This window comes from Numida meleagris, chromosome 2, assembly GCF_002078875.1.
Source record: "Numida meleagris isolate 19003 breed g44 Domestic line chromosome 2, NumMel1.0, whole genome shotgun sequence".
NCBI classification, from domain to species: Eukaryota; Metazoa; Chordata; class Aves; order Galliformes; family Numididae; genus Numida; species Numida meleagris.
Genome location: NC_034410.1, coordinates 88,359,481 through 88,371,849, shown reverse-complemented (window position 1 = coordinate 88,371,849; position 12,369 = coordinate 88,359,481). Strand labels below are relative to the sequence as shown.

Sequence of the window (12,369 nt, the reverse complement as noted above, 5' to 3'; positions counted from 1 at the left end):
CTAATTTCCCTCTCTGGCTACTGATAGGACTCTTGAAGATCGTCAGTGCTGGGCTCTGCAGCCTTTTGCAGATCCACTGAGAGGAATATGGGCATCCACGGCTTGCAAATATAAAAGACTAAAATGATGGTAGCCATACTAAGATCAGTGCCAGCACTGACCCACCAGCCTCCTTATAGTGTTCCTGCAAAGGCTGTTAGCATCACACCAAAGAGCAAGCTGCAGCTCCTTAAGGAGCTCCAGGGATAACCACAGGAAGACCCTCCTGAGCTGTACGTGTTCTGCCCTCTTCTCTTTCCCCAGGGGTAACTTACAAAAGGAGGAAAAAAGATCCAAGGAGGATCTCAGGATCTATCACAGCAGTCGCTAGTGACTGTTCTCTCAGACCTGTGACTCGTAAGCCATGCATTTGGCTTGAAACAACACTGAAACTCCCCAAGCAGCAGAGCTGTGAGGGATGTATATCATGCCAATGCTGTGCTATCTGATTTGTGCTCCAGCTTAGCACCAGCCTGTGCTCCTGCAGATGCCAGAAGCTAAGTAGCTGAAAGGGTTCCCCAACTGCCAGCTCCGAATTCCCTTTTTTATTTAACATTTGTTACATTGGGTAGTTTGCTGCAGAACTCTGCTTTTTAAATCTGTGCAGTTGCAAGAAGTGATGGCTATTCCTGCTCTTTTCTATTATTCCAGGTGCATAGGGGTAAATCATAGAATCTTTTGAGTTAGAAGGGACATTTAAAGGTCATCTAGTCTAACTCCCCTGCAAATGTTAGTACTTGGATTTTATTCACAGATAAACTTATTTCTGGCACACACAACTGAAATAACCATCCTAGAATTTAGGTTTCCTTATACTTAATTTCAGTATTTTTCCTGTGGGATGTTTTAAGAACACCAAGGAGGACTGGGTGATAGTTTAGCAGTTACTGTCATCTTTGCAGACTTTAGGCAGAAATTAGGTATGATGCTACATATGTGCTTTTAAGTGAGGTACAGGAAGGGGAAAAAAAAAAAAAAAAAGCTGAGGTTTGAGACACTGAAGATTTTTTTTCCCAGTGGCCCACCTGTATTCACTCTACATGCGTCTTTCCTGATGTATGCCCTAAGTCTGATATGTGTAAAACATAAATCGAAACCATATGCTGCAAGCTGTTGGACTTGACAGTCTAAAATATCCAAGAGACCACAGGATAGAAATCTCATTACGGCCTCACGGCTGTTGTGCAAATGTTTCAAGTTCGTATTTTATCCTGACTCTAATGATCAGGGACGTCAGATTGGGAGCAGAGTGCTCGTGTTTCATGCACTTGGCAAGAGATGGCTGTGCATAGCGGCGCGTTCAGTGCTCACGTGTTTTGCTGCTTGATTTGTGGCTCACTCCGTTCTCCCTTCACATTGTGGCAAATGCAAGAGGAACCTAGCATTTCCAGCTGGCCAATCACACAGCTGATGAAACTGCAGTTGATTAAAAGAGCAGTCCTTGGGTGTGCAAAGCAATTAGCACATTTGTGAGAGTGATGGAAGGAATAACAGTGACTGAGACAGAGTCCCCAAGGTGATGGCTGGGCAGGGCAATGCTGCCCACGACTCCTCCCCCCGTGCACTGGCTCTGTCTGGGACGTGGAAAAGAAAATGTGAAACAGGGGGTTTAGGGACACTATCACAAATGATGATTTATTTTAATCTGTTTTGACATGTGGCCTGTCTCATTTTACAGTTAAGAAATGTGGTCAGATGGTGCTTGCCACCTAACTCCAGGCAACCTCTGACACCTTTTGTTATTTCTAGATGAATACAACAGTGGAAATACTGGCAGATGTGGAGGGAGTATGCATAACTTAAGACTTCAGAAGAGCTATATCTTCATCTGTTCTTTACTGAGGAGAAGGTTTGCTGCTGTGGAACCCTATGGAAATGTTTTGCTTAAGGATCAGTGGATCCAGGTAGTACCCAGGGTCTCCCTCCACCTCTGTGCTGGATTCTCCATCTGCTCAGTATGTTTTACCAGGTGCCACAAGCCCCAAAACTGTCGTGTACTCTTTCTCATGAGGACAGGCATTGACTGAAGCAAGTGCACCTCCTCCTGAGTAGAAAACATCCAGTTTTGCCAGGTTTCTGCCTACCCTTTCTTCCTGCACTACAGTGCCTGAGCTGGAGCTGCCCCACAGAGCCCAGTTTAAGAGCTTGCACTGCACTCAGTGATGAACGCCTCATAGCTCCTTTGACACATCAGTTCAAGTCCATCCCAGGGCAAAGGATGAAGGCGTACAATTAAACCTCTGCTCAGCAGAGGCTGTATGTCCCAACAAAGTCAAGGAGAGATGCACTAAGAGTTATTTAGGTACTTGCATTTCTTTACAGAGGAAAACACCAGTGTTCACCAACAGGTAACAAAGTGCAATAGGTATTTCATGGACACAGCTTCAGTGAGAACATGGATAGAAAGTACCAGAGTGAGTAAAACAGTGTAATGTAAATCTCAGAGGAAAAATACTAGGCCAAGTGCATACTTGAAATTAACAACAATGTTGGTCAAAAAGTCTCTTTAAGTCTCCTGAAGTCAGCAGAAAACAGGGTCCGGCACTGAAATGTCTGCCAGATCAGATTTCACCTCTGAATAAGAAGATTGTTTGGGATTTAAAAGGATGGCCCATACCAAAACAAGGGAACTCAAATTTGCTTTTAAAACATGTAACTATTTTTTTTGCCTTTGCTCCGACTCTTGCCAAGATCGGCAGGTGGGGAACCTTTGTGCAACACATGCCCGGCATTCTCCTCCCTCAGGCTGTGGATGCGCAGGGTTGGCGGAGGCAGGAATTCCTCTGGCACATCTGCTGACGTGAGGCTCCTGGAATCCGCATCCTCCCTGAGCCTGCTTTAGCTCACTGTCCTGGCGTCTCAGCACCCGCCTCCTGTTCAGGAGATAAGAGTGCCTTCACAGAACCAGTCTTGCAATTACCCACCTTCTAGGTTTTCTTTCCCTGACCTTTAAAGGGATGAACTGCTTACGTGCCTTTGTGCAAGAGCCAGGCTTTTGGAGAGGTGGCTGTTTCAAAGGAGCAAGTATGGTCTTTTTGTAAATACCGTGTCAGGCCCACGTAACTCACATCTTATTTATAGCAATCTTAATGCACACCGTGGAGACCAGGGCTGGTGTTGCACAAGAATATTAATCTAAAGCATTTCAGAACTGTGAGTGAGGTAGATAGCTGCATTTTTTGAGCAAGCTGCATAGCAGTTGTTGACTTTAGCTTCGTCTCAAGTTTCATGAAGCATTTTAAACTATTCAGTGCTCTGAAGAAAATGATAAATTATTACAGATGAGCAGCTAGCCTGTGAATTATTTGTTAAGCATTTGGTTTTGGCACTCAAAAACCAAACTGGACACGTAGGGATGAGGACAGAAAACTGTTAGGTGATGTTAAGCATATAACTTTGTCCCCATATGCACTTAGGTAAATATTTGAAGCCTCCTTCAAAGCCTTTTCAGCTCACATGTCTCCACAGGACTCACCTGGACTGAACAGAAAACAATTTCTGTAAGGAAATCTTAAGGCATGGCTTGCATTAATAGATTAGGGCTGCATATTTTATGCTTAGTAGAAGTAAAGAAAACAGCTCAATCTTTTTTTTTTTAGTCCCATGATCATTTTTACAGGCTTGAATGCCTCTTGAAAATCTGAACCTAAGACTCTCGGTGAAAGCAATAGAGATTCCTGCTCTACATGCTTAAGATGAGAAAATGATCAGGTCCTTTCTGTCTGCAGTGGAATGAAAATAAAATTGATAACATTTGCCATATTCTGAGGCAGAAGCTGGTATACCGATATCAAATGCAGGAGGAAAAAACAGTTAATGACCCAACTGCATAGTGCTTGTTTCACTCTGTGCTTTATGGAAAAGTACACATAGCCAGGTTTTAGTCTAAAAAGCTGAGGTGTAGCACACACCGCTCTTAGAAACATAGAATGTCACAGCTTGGAAGGGGCACATAAGGATCACCGGATCCAACTCCTGGCTCCACACAGGACCACCCAAAAATTAGACCACATGATTGATAGCATTGTTCAAATGCTCCTTGAATTCCAGCAGCTCCATGCGGTGTCCACTGCCCTCTGGTGCAGCACCTTTCCCTAACCCCCAGCTGCCCCTCCCCTGACACAGCTCCATGCCGTTCCCTCGGGCCCTGTCGCTGTCCCCAGAGCGCAGAGCTCAGCGCTGCCCCTCTGCTCCCTGTGAGGAGCTGCAGCTGCCATGAGGCCTCCCCTCAGTCTCCTCTGCTCTGGGCTGAGCCAACCCAAGGACTTCAGCTGCTGCAGTGCTATATTGATCCTCCCAAAAATATAATCCAGAAAGCTTCCCTATCTGCTGAGCCTGGGGGTAGATTCATTAGTACTCACCACATCTTATTTGAATTACGCATACGGCTGGGTGTTTAAATTACAGGAAGACTTTGTGTTTAAGAGTTTCCGCATCATGCTGAGGCTTGGGAAAAAAAAAAAAAAAGTAAGGTTTGACACATAATAAGGATTGATGTGATATTTCAAATGGTAGTGTTACTGGAAAGGAAGGAACTTCCACAGGAAGAGCAAAGGAAATTATACAGGAATCAATAAAGGTTGCTAAAAATAGTGTTTGACTTATCTTCCATATGAGCCAAAATGCCTGTGCAAGGCATGCACATGCTATATCTTGGCTGGTACATCCGGACTACTCCTACTGGTGTACAGGTTGTCAGGATTTCCTCAAAGGTCGCTGGGTAGAGAGAAGCACCTCTAGAGGATAGTTCATCCCACCTACCTGAGGAACTGTCAGCAAAGGAAAGGAGAGTGCTGTAAAGCCCACTGTTATCCTAATTACCATTAGTTTCGTATGCTTAAAGTCAAGCATGTGCTTAATTATTTTCCTGGAGAGAGCACAGAGAGCTGAGCACCTGGGGAGTCTGAACTACTAGCTGGGAGGAAAGCAAAGAAGTGAGCAAATATTCTGGATGAACCTGACCAGCAAAACAGGGAAATGGGGAGAGCTTGCCTGCAAGGATGACTAAGTTGTAGGCTTGGAAGCGTAATAGGTCCAAGGAGAGGGAACATGATTAGTCAGGCAATTTACAGGTAATATGCTTTCATCATTTTCTATTTAGCATTAATTTTCTAAAACATTGGGCAGAATCTTGCTCAGAGGGGAGGGGAGAGGCAGCAGATGGGGCTGAGACAACATGGAGCAGGGAGCTGCGACCCCGAGGCCCCTCTTGCTCCAGCATCATTGCTATTACTGAAGGCACTAACAACGGGTGGAGTGAATGTTGGGGACAGTGATGGGTGTATGGCTGTTGTCTGGTGGGGGAAGGGTGTCACCCTGCTTTCTTCATGTTTGGGAAGTTCTTAGAATTTCAGCACCGTGGTTGCTGTTCTGTCTGGCTAGCAAACTCCATCTATCAATTAGATCTGATTTAAGCCTCTATTTATGTGAACGCTATTAAAGAACAATAGACTATATGGTTGGAGAATACATTAGTACCAAGGATCATTCTGCAAAACGTGAGAAAAGATTGTTTGGGCAAAATTAAACAGGCTTTTATTTCTAAGACACCTTTTAAGCCTATTACACAAACTCACCTCGGGGCTTTCTATGCTCCTTTGAGAGGTTTGTGTGAAGAGATTGAGAGCAGTACAAGGCCCTAAATTTGAAGATTATAGCCTGTAACAAGTCACAGAAGGTTTTTAGCATCGCCCCTGCTAATCAGCAGCAGAAAAACATGTGCAGGAAATAATACCCTCCCTGCATGCCCCCACATCCAGCCTCCCCATCTTGCAAACAAAAAACTGCAAGAGCCAACAGATCTGTTCTGGCTTGTTTTATTTCACTTTATGTTTATTAAAATGCTGTGTTTGCAGTTTGTATTTCTTGGCATACTTATTTCAACGACATTTAAACAAGAACAGCAGATTGGCTGAGAGGGTAGCTGGTTTCATTTGGAGTTTTGGAATGAGCCTGTGCAGCCTTATAATCATCGACTGCATTATCTGTACTCTTCATTTGCTTTTTTTTAACTTTGGACAGTGAAAACAAGCTCAGCTGTTTCCCTTTGTTCTCTGCTTGTTTCCGCTTTCAGTTTCTCAAGTACCAGAGGGACAAATGCAGCAACATCCAAGTTAGTCTACCAGGAGCAAATGTTTACAACCCAAAAGAATTGTCTACGCAGATTTTTTTACTCAACAGCAAAAAAAATCTCTATTGAGAACAGGGCTTGTGATGTGTGATTTTACTTCCTTCTTTGCCCAAAAAACAGCACTTGGTATCAAAATTACCTGCAACTGATGAGCAACCCTTTGGAGGCTGGCCAGCCCCAGGATGATCAGCTGCTCTCCTGCTCCCAAAGGTTTTTGACAGGGCAGCAGGGGAGAACACCCAGAGCTGTTCAAAGTTAGGGATCATTTGGAGCACTGCTGAAGGCAATTGTTTTGGCTTGGTGAAGCCCCCTGTTAAAATCATTGCTAGTTTCCAAGCAGGTTGCTCGGGAGCAAAGAATCACGCTCTGTTATCTTTTTCCCTGTGCAAGTTTTAGCTGCTTGTTTGAGTAAATTCATTGTGCCTAGAGCCATTCCTGGTGCTAAGTACCCCCATGTCTATATAATTAACCTCTTTCACTCACCAAAGAGTGTGCCCCATACCCAAACTGCCTTCTGGGAATGGTCCCTGGCCTAGGACCTCTGAGGAAGATTCTCTTTGGCCTCAACCAAACCATGCCAGAAGCAATGTGAACAGTTCAGTAATGCTTTGCAATCTGAACAAAATTGTTTTACAAAAGAACAATCAAGCTCTGTCTCCTGAGAATTGTCCCTGGCATGGTTAATTGTTGTGTGCCTATATTAGCAAATTAGCATCCGCATGTGACTCTTCTTCCCGTAGCTTGATGAAGCTCAGTCTGTGTGTCCTGTCCAGAGTCTAGCCTCATGCTCTTTGGTCCGGGAACTGGATTTTCACAGCCAGACAGCACAGACTTGATGTTGTCCGTGAACTGCATAAGCTTCATCCTCACGCTCTGTCTTTCAGATAGTCTAACAAAACACTGACTACCATCAGCCCAGCATGGGCCTCCACTCACTTTGAGCGTTCTTAATGAAGGAGCGCTTTTTGAAGAAGAGCTGAGCATATGCAATTCCCAAGTGGTTTGTAAAACCTTGTCCTGAACTCGGGAACCAAAGCTCAATTGACTTCAGTGGTACACAGGCAGGATCACAGCTCTCTAGGTGCTCTGCATCCCTGAATACAGGGATGCCTTCCTGTGCTCATAAAGGCTCCAGTTGGAAAACATCAGTTTTAACACAGGCAAATTCATCCTCTGTTAGCCAAGCAAGGCAGGTTCAGCTCTGCCTATCTGCTGAAAGCAAGCTGAAATGAGAAGGCAGGAAGTTTCCCATAATCCAGCAATGATAACGTTTTGTATCAGGTTCTCTTAGGAAAATTATACTATGCCTGCATGTTTTATTTGGATGGGAAATTCGTTTTTTTTCTGACTAGTTTCTTCCTTTACTTGTCAGCTTCTCTTTTTTTTAATAAGATCTGAGAAAGGAAGAGTTCGTCCTTCTTTATCACTGGAAATGAATAGCTATTTCACATAATCTTATGTTTCATGAAACAAATCTAAACCAAACTTTCCCTACACACTGAATATTGAATATTGGATCTCCTGGATGCAGCAGTGCTTCCTCTCTTCTGTCAAGGGTGGAACCAGCAGTCAAATATCTGATAAATGTCAATGAAAATTTTAATCCTGTTCTATGTATATAAACCTGATGTACTTCAAGGATAGGCTTCAGTGTCTGCCAAGAGCTCCCTCATCCTCACTGGGGAGCCCTGGATGTCTTTCTGGGTCTCCACTGGGAAATATAGGTTACTCATCTTCTTAGCAGATTTCCTAACAGTACTGGGAAGCTGGAGTGAGAGTTAATTGCTCCTTGGTGGGCCTACTATAGGTTAATATAAAAGTGCTAAAATAGGACAACATGTTAACCACAGAAGAGCTTAGTTTTCCCTTTCAAAACAGAATTGGCTATGTTGTATACTGCACTGCACAAATAGGTAGGGGCATGGGAGAATGGGTCAGAAATCACTAGGGCTTGCTGAAACAAATAGAAAACATTTGGAAAATAAGTCCTGAAGGAGAGAAAATCTCTGATTCAGGCAATGACAACATGATGTGCAAATGCAGATGGAAAAGGAAGGATGATGTTTGGGGTGACATGTTCCGAAACGCACGAGGAAAGTCATCTCATGGAGCAGGGCTGGGCTTCAAAGACTGGCTGTAAAATCTGAGGAGGTGAGTACAGTCTGGGCTGATGTCATACCACTGATGCTGAGGATGATGTGAAAGATCTGAACAACAGGTTGCAGTTAGTCACAAACAAAATACCAGCATAGATGTGCTACTAGGAACAGAAAAGTTAAATCCAAAACTGGAAGTCAGATGCCATTGATCCAAAAGTAGCAAGCACATATCATGAATGAAAAGGGGAAATATCTGAGGGTTCCTTTCCTAGGAGGAAAAGTGCTCACACCACAAAGTCACTGGGTTGTTCCCAGCAGGGGAAAGAATGAGGTGAGTTGAAATTGCCCACGCTGAATGTGGAGAAGAGTGATGCTGGGGAATGCCAAGGAAAACACAAGGAACTGTGCAAGTCCTGTGCGAGACAGTACCTACCCATGAAGGTCATCTGAGTGCCATCAGCAACCTTGAAAAGCAGTGGTGGCCAACAAAGAAGTCAGAATGTGGAGCAGGTGAAAGTTGCAGCTGTGAAAACCTCCCATCCTCACTGGGAGAAGACCTGAGGTGCTTTCAAAGTTGGGCTGATATTGGGCAAAATCTGGACCAGTCAGGAAGGAGAATACAATATAGCTTCAGACAAAATCCTACAAGAGAAAAAAAATAAAGAAATCTGAGAAGGACTTTTGGCATGAATTTGATGTTCTTTCTACATACAGGTTCATTAGCAGCCAGAATTGTCCTGCAGGCAGTGGAGGCTCTTCTGTTTCACAATGCTTTTCCAGCTTCTCTGACAGGAGATAATGACTCAACAATTGTGTTAGGCTTGTTAGTAGTGTAATTTCATACATTTTACCTTTGCTGTTACTGTGTCTGAGGCCCAAATCCTGGCTTACCAGTCTATGTGAACTAACTCTTCTAAGTAAACCCTTGGCAAGATATTAAAGGAAAAAGGTACCTTTGGAGACTTTGTTTCTTGTGTTGTTTTTTTTTTTCCAGGAACGTTCCTCAGTCATCCACTTGGAAGCTGATTTAAGCTGGGAGACCCGCTCCCACAGTTTGGTGGCTGGCTTAAAAATAAACAGGTTGTAAGGCAGTGCTTATCTTCTCAGGAGTATTCAAGACACACATGACAAACTCATTGACACAGAGCTCATTCCTCTTGTTTTATGTTTATGCCTGTCCCCTCCTCCTTCACTTAATCTATTTCCAGAACACCTACAATTGGCAGCACATTTTCTGAAAATAATTTGAAATTGCAAAACCAGACATTTACCATGAGGCTCTCAAAGGAGAAAAATGTAGGTTTTATCATTATTAATTCTTAGGTGGCACATTTTTCTGAGAATTATTGTTCACCTAAGAAGTGGTTTTGAGGCAGCTTTACAATGTAACTCAAAACATGCTGCACATTACTCCAAATTTTATACTTTTCATGAAAAGAGAAAACTAGCATCCAACCAAAGCATATTTTGTACTTGCATTATTTATGGCTATTTGATAGACTGCAACCTTTCTTAAGAAGCACAATCAATTATAGTCTGCAGCTTTTCTCAGGAAGCACAATCAACCAAACCTAGCTGGGAAGGACTGGCATTCCAAGCAGTTATATGCAGTTGAAAACAAATAGTAAAAATGGATCCCTGCTGTAGCTCTGCTCCAGCCCAGAGGATCTTGTTTCAGCATTGTTTCTTTCTGAGTTGCCTCAATTGATAGACAATCCATTTCTACTGTTACTGCACTGTAACTAGAACAGCCTCACCTGTAATGTCACTCAGCATGTAGTCTCTGTAACAGGTTAGGAATGAATGACAAAAGAAAATATCCAGGACTAGGACCTATGGTGCTACTCTTTCCTAGAACCCAGAAATCTGCTGCTCTGTGTTTACCAGCCCTAACAGCCTTTCCTCCATGACTATAAGTACTTTTGAACTATAGTCTTATGCCTTCACAGCATCCTGTGGTATCCCACTGTTACATGGTGTGTTACAGGAGAAAAATACTTTCTCTTCTTTGCTTTAAGCAAATATATATGATAATTCCATCTGACGCTTTCTAGTTCTTGTGTTAAGTGTCGATAATTCTTGTTCACCTTCTTGATTCACTTAACAATTTTATAACCTCTCCAGCTTCTCATCTCAGTTCTCTTTTTATTTCCAACTTGCGGTACAGAAGCTGTATCTCCAGCCATCTTTGGTGCCCCTTTCTGCATCATTTCTGCCATGCCATCTTTCAGAGATGAGACTAGAACCATGCACCAGATATTTCAGATAGATGCTCACTGTGGCTTTGTATAATGGCATTGATGAAGCTTTGCTTCTTCCCTTCCTAATAAACCCTTGAGTCAGTTTGTCTTCTCAGCTCCTACTGAGTGCTGAAACAGTGTCCCAGGAGATGACTTAGAAATCAGGCATTTTGTCTCTGCAGAGTGATTACCCAAATTGCCTTATGTAGCCCTTAGAGCTTCACATATTTCACATTAAAAATGAAAAAAATTGTATTTTTAATTTTAAAGTGCAAACTTGCCAGAAGGAACTCCTAATAGGGATCGCCTGTTAGACACAGCCAATGAACCCAGAATGGGGCACTGAGTCCAGGGTGGCTGCAGCGAGCGGCCTGCCTTGTGTTCAGGTTTCCAGCCTTTCCTAGCATAAGATCTTGTCTTCACTTTCTTATGGCATTGCCAAAAGTAAGTGTTCAAGCTGAAATATTCCCTGGCTGCCTACCTCAGGCTAGTTTAGTCTTGCTGGGAGTTTATTTCATTTGTGGATTTTTGTGGTTTGGAGGGGGTTGTTTGGTAATTTTTTTCTTTTTCATTGTTTGTCTCAGGCAAAACAGCTTTACCATTGCCAAGGAGGAGGCTAGGGAATTTTCCTCCTATCCATATTTGATGGAAATAAATTGTGTCCTTTGATTTGGAAATTACTAATGACAGTGGGATTTGAGAAAAAGATTGTACTTGTACTGATTATATTTGTGCAGTATTTTGTTGAGAAGGAGACTTCTGGCATCCCCACTGCCATGCATCTTATTTTCTCCAAATCCTTAGCCTGTGAGGAGTCCCAGTTTGTATGAAAGATAACAAGCTGATGAGGCGAGCTGTTACTTACAGGATCCTGTTTCAATTCTGCTCTTCAGTATGATCTGAGCTCATCAATGTCCAGCTTCAGCTAAGTGAACTTCCAGCCCTCACAGAGAGCACCCAGCTCTGGCTCCCTTCTGCCTTCTTACCTTACCCCCTAAACCTCCTTGGACGCTAATGAACTACTTCCCTGTTCTGCAGGCAGGAGTTTTCCTAATCACATACAAGTCTGAAATATCGAGCAGGCCAAAACCAAACACCATCGCTCCCCTGCCGACCCACTCACAAAAACCAACAACCTAAAACAGTTGGCATTTTGCTGACTCTTCACAACCACCCTGTCTCCAGAGACTGTTTTGTTTTGGCACTCAACATCAAGAATAACGTCAGATCCTAGCCAGTCATGTGGCGCCAGTGCGAAGTGAACAAAAGCCAAGGAAGGGAGTTATGGGAAAAAGGCCATTGTTCCAAAAAATGTAAATGATATCACTCTCCTCCTTAACACCAATAAAATATCTCTCCCAATGGCAAGTGCTTCTTTCTGCAGCTGCCTGCAGTGAGGGCACAAGGCATGGATCGGATTAGTGTGCTTTGCAGAGGCTAGTTGTTTATCATAAAACAGCATGTTTCAGTAAAAATTCCTTCTCCTAAAATACTGAGCCGAGAAGTGCCGTCCCTTGAAGCTAGCATGAGATGTGAGGGTATATGGATAGCCACAAGCGTGCATCATCTGGAAGGGAGGAGAGCCAGTCGTGCGCCTCATTACTGCACTTGCACTTTTCAGGAGTCACCATTTGCATTATGACACCTGCTAGAGATCTTAATTATGGGTTGTGGCCCCACTGGAGTAGGCCTGAACAGATGTGTTATGTTTCTAATTATCTTAACACCTTTCTGGCTGGGTGTCATAAATTACAAGTTAGTTAAGCCTCATGCTAGCCCTGTGATGCAGAGATACAAGTGTTTTTTCATTCTGGTTTACAAATGAAGAAGCTGAGTGACCAGCTCATGCATACTACTCATT

The 12,369-nt window shown here is 43.4% G+C and overlaps 1 long non-coding RNA gene across 1 annotated transcript; it reads right to left on the bottom strand.

Annotated features, from left to right (window-relative positions):
* LOC110394245 lies at window positions 1,656-8,905 on the bottom strand. Its single transcript, XR_002435475.1, has 3 exons — window positions 8,702-8,905; window positions 4,401-4,485; window positions 1,656-2,912 (listed from the first exon to the last, which is right to left on the bottom strand). It is a non-coding gene; the product is annotated as an uncharacterized LOC110394245 (long non-coding RNA).